Consider the following 10,301-nt stretch of genomic DNA (forward strand, 5'->3'; position numbering starts at 1 on the left):
TAGATGTTCCCCATAGATGTTCCCGGTGCATGCCGTCTCTCTCCTCCTTTATAGTCCTCCTCCGCCAATCCCAACTCGGCTGCCCACACGCCGAGTACGCTGCTCTCCTCCAATCAGGAGCAAGTCCTACAGTTTATTAGTTGAACTGGAGGCAGCTGTGCGGAAGCTGTTTACTTCTCTCCCAGCGCCATATTGTGGGAGAGCAGATGCATAGAATAAGTCCTAATTCGAGTAACTTAGTCTAGTCCGGATTGCTCCCCACAGAAGGGACAAACCGTACTGCCCCAGGGTTTGTCCTTTGAGAAACCAGGGCCAGGGGCTGGCCCTTCTAGGAGTTGGCCTGAAGTCTTTGACCTGCATTCGTTTGCCCAGTGATAACTCCTATGACATGGGGGGCATGGGGTGGAGGGGAGCGGCCTGCCTGGGGGAGATGGAGCTGCGCCTTGGGCCATGGGCCTGTTTGATAAGGTGGTTGGACACTGGCGGGCAAAATGTCCGGGCTGTTTACTGGCGTAGCAAGTGGAGGTCCCCTTGGAGGGATTTTGGGTCAGTTTGAGTGCGGCCCCAATTGCTAAGCCCATGGCATGGGCCGATCCCGCAGAGCCTCACATATTCTCAAAGATCACCCTTATGTTTATGAGGCCGAAGAATATCTTTACAACTGGGTTGGCATTTTCAACGGCAAGGTGCGTAACAAATGCACTTCCATTTTCTCCTGGGCCAACTAGTCTCTCAGCTGCAACATTAAGGCGCGAGACAAAATCACTATAATGCTCGTCGGGCCCCTGTTGAATCTTAGCCAAGGAGGTGGTGACTGCTCCCCTTTGAGGAAGCTTTCTCCAAGCCCCTAGTCTGGCAGTCTTAATTTGCACCAGAAGTCCATCGGGGAAATGGGCCTGTGAATTGTTGGAATTATACGGGGCATCTCCCAAAAGTTTTCCGAGGGTCCAATTTTTAGATGAAGTTTCAGCAAAATTTTGTTGGGCTATTTCTTTACAAATTTGAACATAATCAGCTCTCCACAGGACACAGTCACCTCCTCTGAGAGCAGCTCTGGCGAGGAAGTCCCAATCATTAGGTGTAAGCCACCGGGAACTCTGGCTTTTCCAATAAGGCCTGAGTATACGGGGCGGTGGTACCATACTGGGTGCAAGCAGTTTTAAGTTTTTCAATAAATCTGAGACTAAGTTTTTTATAGGGTGGTGGCTGTCCATTACCAGGTCCCTGACTGGGGACCTGATCTTCCTCCTCCGACCCAGGTTCCTCACTATCTTCCCCGGAGTTGGGGGGGGGGGTTAATTATCCTCAGCCTCATTTTCCCCATCAAGGGCAGACTCAAAGTGACCTCTGGCTTGCCTCCTGGTTATAGGGAAAGCTAGAGGGGGTTGGGTTTTGGACCTAACTTTACCTTGTTTAGGTTTTGTAAGGGGCTGCTCTAAGGCAAGGTGGCAGAGCACCCTGTCTAGGGATTTTATTTCCTTAAGGAGTTGGATGTGCTCTCGTCTATGTTGAAGTGACTGTTGCAAGGCCGACAAATCAGGCACAGGAGGGTTAAACTCATAGAGAGCCGGGGCACAAATGGGAAGGTGCGGGTGAGTATTGTACGGCAGGGGATTTTTAACATTTGGGGGCCAATTGGAATTAGGATAGTGCATTACCTCTTCCCCTGGGGCAGCTTCCTCATCTGAATCTAATTTGTCTCGGATGGCAGGATACAGTTGGCTCGCTTCGTTGGTAGGGGCTAAAATGGGCTCTTTAATTTTATTGCTGGGGTCATCATCAATGGAGGGTATATGCAGAACGACAGATGGGCATTTAGATGCAAGTCAGAAGGATTGCTGTAACGTCTCCTCACCATCCCTTACTAGGGCATCAATAGTCTTATCTAGGTGACGGGTTTTTAGAATGTCATTAATCAGGTTCCAATATGAAAAAATCATAATAGGCACCTTTGCAGGGCCAAAGGTTTCATGAAAATCCTTTAAACAACTTCCAACTCTTTCCTTCTTGATCTTGTCAATTGTTCCTTCCTTGGGGAACCAGGGACACAATCTTTCTACATACTCAAAAAATGCCTTTAGATCCTTATTTTTAACCCAAACTCCTCATGTCTTGAGGGCCTCCCTGAGACCTGAAATGAACATTTCCCATGACGATGATGCCTGTCCCATGGCCGTCACTTACCTTGCGTCGTCTTCACTCCGCAGCGTCGACCGATGCTAATGATTTCGGGTGGGCAGTTCCAAGCCAGTCGCACAATCACTTGGATCCAAGTTTTCCTCCTGGAAGGTGGCGTTCCTCCAATCTTACAGGCACTCGAACCCCAAGGGCCGCACTCAAGCCCCACGTTGGGCGCCAGTTGTCCCGTCCCGCGGGACAGCAACTGGGGCCAAGCACCTAGAAGGAGAAATGAAAGGGACAGGAGACACCAAGATGGCAGCAAGACAAGATGGCTGATCAAGCTGCGATTTTTAGTTTTCAAGCACACACTTATATGTCATAAAGGCAGGATGTCAGGCGGGGGGAGAAGGGGGAATCCAGGAGGGCAGGATGTGGCACAGGCGAAGGAGGGGAGTTTACCTTGCAGCTGCAATGCTTGTGCAAGCAGAGGAAGGTCACAATGTTATCTTGCAGCTGCAATGCTTGTGCAGGTAGGGGAACGGTCATAAAGTCTTAAGACACAGGGTGGCGTTATCAGTACTTCCCGGCCCGGGCTGCTTAGCTCTACTTCAGCAGTTTTCCACTAAGAGGCCACATGTCGCAGGGTCCCCGACAAGAAAGAAAGCGTGGCTGGAAGGCAGAATCGGGGACACTGAAAGGAGGGAGGGCACCTGCGGAAGAGACAGGGACTCACTGTCTGCGCACATCAGTTAGGTGCTTGCCCTGGCCGGGGTGGAACAACAAATACCCACCTCCCTCCTCACGGACCTCTCACGAGGCCACGAACACTTTTCCAATGATTAAAAAAAAAAAAAAGCGACCCTGTTTTAGGCTGAAACCAGGAGAGCAGCAAGCTAAGGGTGTGGTGGTGGTCCCCAGGGTAGCAGTGTTTGCAGGATTCCCAGGCAGAATATCTGGGCTATTCTTACCCCTGCTGGCCTTGCTTGTGCAGACAGCAAATTTGTAGATTTCAATACCTTAGCACTATCCTGGACTTGGACAAAGCCTTCTAACACAACTCATAATTTTTCAAAAATAGTAACAGCTTCAGAAAACATTTTCGTCAGCTAAAGTTTTCAGAAGACTTTTTATGGAAAGGTTCACACGCTGACAAGTTTCACTTTTTGAGCGTGGAAGACAGTGGAATGGCAAGGCTGTCAAGACTCTCTTGTCCTCCCCTGACTGTGAGCTTCCAGAGAGACATCGACAGATTTCTGAACTGACTTATTCTTTCTCAAATGGAGGAGCAAACAAAGCATTTTGCTCCTTACACATTCTCAGTGCTTCTGCTTCCTAGATTCCTGCCCAAGCATGCGACTTTTTAGCCCTGCTGGAACCAGCTGGCTTAAAATTTATCTTGTTTCTCTTTACTGCCCCCTCTCTCAAAGACTTCTTATTTCACTGGAGCCCTGGAAAAACAGGCCTGCTAGGTGGAAGTAACTGCAGCAACACTGGTGAGAGAAGGACAGAGGCCATTTCCCCAGCACCCAGACTTTTCTTTTAAAGGCTTTCCCTCCCTCAAATATAAAAACATAGGAAATAGAAGCAAGAGCCTCAGACCTCAGATGATTTCAGCCTTCTGTCAAGCTTTCAGAGTGACATTTCACATTGAAATGGATGCTCTATCCTTCTAAACAGGAAGAACAAGCTCCAAACCCATCAAAATCATGATTTAGTCAGAAAATTCTACTTAATTTTTTTTTTTTGTGACAGGCAGAGTGGACAGTGAGAGAGAGAGACAGAGAGAAAGGTCTTCCTTTTGCCGTTGGTTCACCCTCCAATGGCCGTCGCAGCCGGCACACCGCGCTGATCCGATGGCAGGAGCCAGGTACTTATCCTGGCCTCCCATGGGGTGCAGGGCCCAAGAACTTGGGCCATCCTCCACTGCACTCCCTGGCCACAGCAGAGAGCTGGCCTGGAAGAGGGGCAACCGGGATAGAATCTGGCGCCCCGACCAGGACTAGAACCCGGTGTGCTGGCGCCACAAGGCAGAGGATTAGCCTAGTGAGCTGCAGCGCCGCCCTTCAGTCAGAAACATGACATAACTTTTGGCTTTTCCTGATGTCAGGGTAATAAGATTTATGACTGAAAAACCACCATTTATATATTTAATATATACATATTACACACATATATGTACATACATAGACATAAACTTTTTTAGAGCATTCATTAGATATTCACAAATATAGACCATATCCTATACCATTAGACAAACCATAGCAAATTTAAAAGAACTGAAATCATACCATCTATATTCTTTGTTCATCATGGAATCAAATTAGAAACAATGCCAGGAATCAACTAAACAGTCTTCAAAGACATGGAAATTAAACAGCACACTTATAAATAATACAAGAGTCAAAGAGGGAGTCTTACAAGAAACAAAATACATAGAACTGAATGAAAATGAAAGAACAGCTTACCAGGATTTGCGGATGCAGCCAAAGCAGCACTGAGATGAAAATTCATAGCCACTGAATGCTTACAGTAGAAATTAAGGAACACCTCAAACTGGAATAAAAAAAACCACCACAAAATATAAGCAAAGTGAATCCGACAACATATATAAATAACTAAATACCATGATAAAGTTAAATTTATTCCAAGTAGACAAGGCTGTTAACATTAGAAAATCAATCATAGTAATCCAACATTTCAATAACCCAAGAAGCAAAAAAAAAGTTTGTATCAATAGATAAAGTAGAAACATGTAGGAAAAAAACCCAAAATCTGTTCATGGTGAAACTCAACGAAGTAGTAATAGTGGGAATGACCTCAACTTGATAAAGAACATCTATCAAAGAAAAAAAATCATTCAGAGTGAAAGATCGAATGTTTTCCCTCTAAGATGGAGACCAAGCAAGAATATTTGCTGTCCCCATTCTTATTCCACACGGTACAGGCACTCCTCAACTCACAACGTGGCTATGTCATTATGAACCCATTTTAAATTGAAGATATCCTAAATCAAAAACACACTTAATAAGCCCTAGCAAGCTTCCCAGCTCAGGGACATAGCACACCATGGAGTGTTGTTTCCCCTTATGACTGTGGGGATGAAGGGCCATGGAGAGGAGCAGACTGCATCTCCTCAGCTGAGGAAATCATCCAAGTTCAAAACTCACAGTGTGATTTCTACCAATTATCTATCGCTTTTGCACCATCCCAAGTTGAAAACCTGTACATTGAACAATTGCATGTTGGGGGTCATCTGTACTAAAAATTCCAGACACTGCAAATAAGGCAAGAAAAATAAAGGGTATACAGATTAGAATGGAAGAATGGAGGAAGGTGACTACAAAAAGTAATCTGAAGAATCTTTGTGGTGTTGACATAATGCCCAGAACTAAATACACACACACACTGTCGCTCCCCCTCTTCGTGGAGGAACGACACAGGACCCTGCGCTGTTCTTTTGTCTGCTCGGCCCTCCCCGGGTTTGCTGCTGGTTCTTCCCGGGTTGGCTGCCGTCCCTTCCACCTCCGTGGAAGGGCGGTTCCCCCTGGCCACTTTCCCCACTTCCGCAGGGGAGCGGCACACCGCCGGCCGGCTCTCTCGGGGGCTGCACAGGTGTTCCCCTTAGATGTTCCTGGCGCATGCCGTCTCTCTCCTCCTTTATAGTCCTCCTCCACCAATCCTAACTCGGCTGCCCACACGCCGAGTACGCTGCTCTCCAATCAGGAGCAAGTCCTACAGTTTATTGGCTGAACTGGAGGCAGCTGTGTAGAAGCTGTTTTCTCCTCTCCCAGCGCCATATTGTGGGAGAGCAGATGCATAGAATAAGTCTTAATTCCAGTAACTTAGTCTAGTCCGAGTTGCTCCCCACAACACACATAAGAATAAATAAGACTAGGAGAAATCTTAATCAGATTAGTGAATTGTATGTATGCCAGTATCCTGGATGTGATGCTATACATCAGTTCTGCAAATGTAAGCTATGGGGAAAACTCTTGCCAGGGAATCTGTAACTATCTCAAAAAGTTCAGTTACACAACAGCAAAGAGCAGCTCACAGGTGAGTATGATAAGATCACCTGGGCTCCATTAATAGCAGCTGTAGTGTTGCTCTTGATTTTTCTGCTGCAGTGTGGGAGGGTCCTTAGCTTCAAAGGTCAAACAATTCACATTCTCTTCCTCCCATGTCCCCAACTGGACACAAACCTTGAGGCCATGGTGAGATGGGGTGGACTCGCACCACCACCAAGTGGTGGAGCAAACAAAGCGGAAGCCAGGTTGCTAAGAGGTCAGGAGATTACCAAAGGTCAGGGACTCCAAGCAATAGTTTATCTGATAAGAAACAAGGAGCCAACCGTGCAACTCAGTGGGGCCACACAGTCACGGGCTGCTGATCTGGGGTGAAGAAGACCTGAGCTTACTTGTTGGGGAGGAGAAGTCAGTACAAAAAAGACTGAACTATGTAACACAGAGGGACAAGAAAAGGGACAGGGAAGGAGACAGGAAGATGAGCAAGGAGGCTTGACCAAGGTCAGAATCTGTACCCTGGAAGGGTGAGCAGGACATGGTCATAACCTCTGCAAAGCCAGGGAGGAGCACAGCAAAGCTGGCAGTGCAAGGACAGAGAGCAGCACAGGGGAGGGTGAGGGACCCCTGCCCTTCAGCAGGGATCAGCACAGCGGGCCCGGCTGCGATGGAGCAGGAGCTGGAGCAGAGACAGTGGCAGCTCTGGGTGACTTTAAAAAGTACCCTAGTTAGTGTGAAGCCTCCTTACAAAGGGAATGCGCACACTGGGTAGAACTTAAGAAATGCAGAGAGACACACAAGTGTAACAAATACCTGTAATCATACCCCAGGGAGACACAACTCTCGCAATTGCTTGGCATGTTTCCTCCAGCGTCTTTTCTGGGCTCATCCTGTTTTATAGAAATGCATTTTGATAAAATTTGTATCTCATGTAATTTTTCTCTGAACATTATATAATGAAAATTTTCCTTCAAAGTTTTGTGGTTTTAATAACGACACAACATTCCTTATGTACTGCCAGTCAGTCCATAACTTTTTCAGTCCTTCCCACTGAGACCATTTAACAGCAAAGTGAATCCGACAACAAAATCACAACTTATAATGGAGATATAATGGATGTAAATATGCACCAACTAACACAGCAATGATTCTAATGTAGCAGAAACAACAGGAAATGTAGGAAAAAGAGAACTGGAAACAATAAGCACGCGTCTCAGAATGAAACAGGTCAAGTGGATGAAAAATAAGTTAAAAATGCAGAGGACTCAAAAAATGTAACCCATCAGGTCTAACTTATGAATATTCATAGTGTTAGTGTAATCCCTTTCTTCTCCAGTGGATATAGAGCATTCATAATCACTGACCAGAGTCACAAAGAAAGCATCAGTAAATTCCAAGAGCTAGAAATATACAAGCAGAAAAATTAAAATTAAAAACCAAATAAAAACAAAAAGGCCTTTCAATCTAGAGATTAAAAAAGAAATTGTCTATTAAAGATCTTCTGGGTGAAAAGGGACTGTAGTAGTAAAATTACAGAATTTCTAATAAATATCCATTATTAGGAGCCATGGGATACAGTTAAAGCAGCGATCAGAAAAAATGTGATTGTCTTAACACCTTTACTGATGAAAATCAATACAAACTTGAAAGAATGAGAACTGCAATCGGACAAGACCCCCTAAAATTTACACTAAAATGTGGCCCCTTAAAGTTCCCTAGAAATGCTATCCGGGGTGCCACATGTGCTACCAGAATTTGGGGTGCCTTACGATTTCACCACGGGCTTATTACTAAATCCCCAATATTAATAAGCCCCAGAGGGTTCTTGCCTAATATTTAGAGAAGAATTTTAAATACCGGCACAGATAAACAAGGCAGCATGGCACATTGTAAGCTTTTATTTAGTGAGAAGGATGTATAGGAGAGTGAGAGTTGAGAGAGAGGTAATTAGGGGTTCATACCAAGCACCAGGAATCAGCCATGTGGATGTCGATCTAGGCCAGGAAACCTAGCACATGGCTCAAAGGCCATGTGCCCTGGAGGCGCGGGGCTACCTCAAGCCCCTTCCTAGCAAGAGGCCAGGGAAAAAGAGCAGGCTGGGCCACACTGTGGCCTGGCTTTTAACCCACTTCCAAAGGGGAGTGGTTAATTAACCTGATTGGCTGGTGGGCACAGGTGTGGTCAGGTAGGGACGTGAGGCCACACAGGGGCATGGCGAAGGCGTGGTCTTCCACTAAACAAATCTGATCAATTTTAACCTGTATGCTTGCCTACTTCAGAACCACTTAAATTCTTAACTCAAAAACTAGAAAATGAACTTAAAGGCGTCTGAAAGAATTCACAAGGAGGAAGTAAAAGCTGCAATTAATGATGCAAAGAGCTGAAAACGATGCACGGAATGATTATGTATTTGGGAAAAAAAATGAATAAATCTATAAAAGCCCCTCAGTAACTGGATCATGAGATGGGGGGAGCAGTTGCTGAACCCAGCCCCACGGCGAGGAAGAGCAGGCGACATACTTATGCACACAGAAAGCAGTCTTGCCAGACCAGTGGTGATCCTGCTGGCAGATGCACAGACATGCCCATGAGGTAGAAGCCAGCGTTGCACTGGTACACTACGCTGCCCCCACCTCCCCCCTACCCCCGGTGACATGGGCTTCCAGGAGCGGGCCCCGCACCTGAGCCCACCGTGCACTTCTGGGGCTCGGGGGCTTGGTGCGGGCTGGCTTAGGAGAAGGAAGAAATGCCCAGAATGGAAAGGGTTAAACCCAGCTTTAAAAATTCTTGTCATTGTTTTAAAGGTGTAAACAATCAGCTTCCAGGTCCTCTTAGACCAGCTATTATGATGTAGATGTACCCACTTCCAGGAATCCCAGTTTCCCTTGGCACCCCTCCCCCTCTGCCTTCCCTCAGAAAAGGTCAGGATTTACTAATTTTAAGGTGAGGACAGGAGTCTTGGGTGATGTGTATTTCCTGTGCCATTTGGAATTTCTAGACTTCTTGAGCACCTTCAGGATGTAAGGTGTTTAAAAACTTGTTTTTTTCTCCATCTTCCAAGTCTGGTAAAATAGAAATTTGAAGCGAAGTTAGTCCTTAGGCTCCTTCTCACCTTTGAAGGGAAGGAGGATTGAAGTAGGAAAAATCTGTGAGTCTTTTGGGGGGGTGTTTTTTTTTCCTGGTAGGGGTGAGTGAGTGGCAGTGGATGGAGTCTGCTGGGTTTTGTTCCAGGGCTTTCCAAAGTGCTGTTAGGACTCTCAGATGGCTTCAGAATGCCCCTGTCTCCTGGGCAGACTGGTTTCTTGGAGGGTTTGCTCTTTTTTTTTTTTTTTTTTTTTTGACAGGCAGAGTGGACAGTGAAAGAGAGAGAGACAGAGAAAGGTCTTCCTTTTCCGTTGGTTCAGCCCCCACTGGCCACTGCCGCCTGCGTGCTGTGGCCAGCACACTGCGCTGATCCAAAGCCAGGAGCCAAGTTCTTCTCCTGGTCTCCCATGCAGGTGCAGGGCCCAAGCACCTGGGCCATCCTCCACTGTACTCCCAGGCCACAGCAGAGAGCTGGCCTGGAAAAGGAGCAACCAGAACAGAATATGGCACCCTGACCTGGACTAGAACCCCGTGTGCCGGCACCACAGGTGGAAGATTAGCCTATTGAGCTGCCACACCAGCCAGAGGGTTTGCTCTTGGTACAGCTGTCGGTGTCCCACAGAAGTCTTTGCTCATCCGAAGCGTGTTTTGGTAAGGACAGTTTGGGTAACTGCCCACACTAGAGCTTAGTGAAATTTGTTTTAAATGAGCGATGTGCTTCCCAGGGGTTGGGAAACTCTATAAATGGGAATTATGTTCTTAATCATAAACTTTATAGGGGCAGGGCAATTGACACTAAAACTCGGCATGTCTGTTATTTTAGGCCCAATAAAGTTAGCAATCTAGAGGTCTGGGAGCACATACTCGGTTTTGGGGTTTTTTGTTTGTTTTTTTGTTTTTTGCTTTAGCCCCCAAGGCTTCCAACCTAGCAGGGCTTGTTGCAGATACTAACATGGTACCTAATGCCATAAACACCAGTAATTTGGTATGGTTTACTTTATCGTTTGCGTTCTTGCACTGAAGTCATGGTGAGCGGTGGCTTTTTTTGTCAGTGATGTGTGTACAAGTTGGGTG

At 46.4% G+C, this 10,301-nt stretch overlaps 1 long non-coding RNA gene across 2 annotated transcripts; it reads right to left on the bottom strand.

The window, feature by feature from the left end:
* Positions 1-392: 392 nt before the first annotated feature.
* LOC149120587 (uncharacterized) lies at positions 393-9,246 on the bottom strand. 2 transcript variants are annotated; one of them, XR_016226060.1, is made up of 5 exons: positions 8,105-9,246; positions 6,957-7,033; positions 4,587-4,674; positions 2,581-2,831; positions 393-2,397 (listed from the first exon to the last, which is right to left on the bottom strand). It is a non-coding gene; the product is annotated as an uncharacterized LOC149120587 (long non-coding RNA). The 2 variants fall into 2 exon arrangements; XR_016226059.1 differs by having other exon boundaries at positions 393-2,831; positions 8,105-9,229.
* Between the last annotated feature and the right edge of the window lie 1,055 nt (positions 9,247-10,301).

The sequence above is a fragment of the Oryctolagus cuniculus genome, chromosome 19 (assembly GCF_051225735.1).
Source record: "Oryctolagus cuniculus isolate XC-2025 breed Fujian yellow rabbit chromosome 19, ASM5122573v1, whole genome shotgun sequence".
In the NCBI taxonomy this organism is placed as follows: domain Eukaryota; kingdom Metazoa; phylum Chordata; class Mammalia; order Lagomorpha; family Leporidae; genus Oryctolagus; species Oryctolagus cuniculus.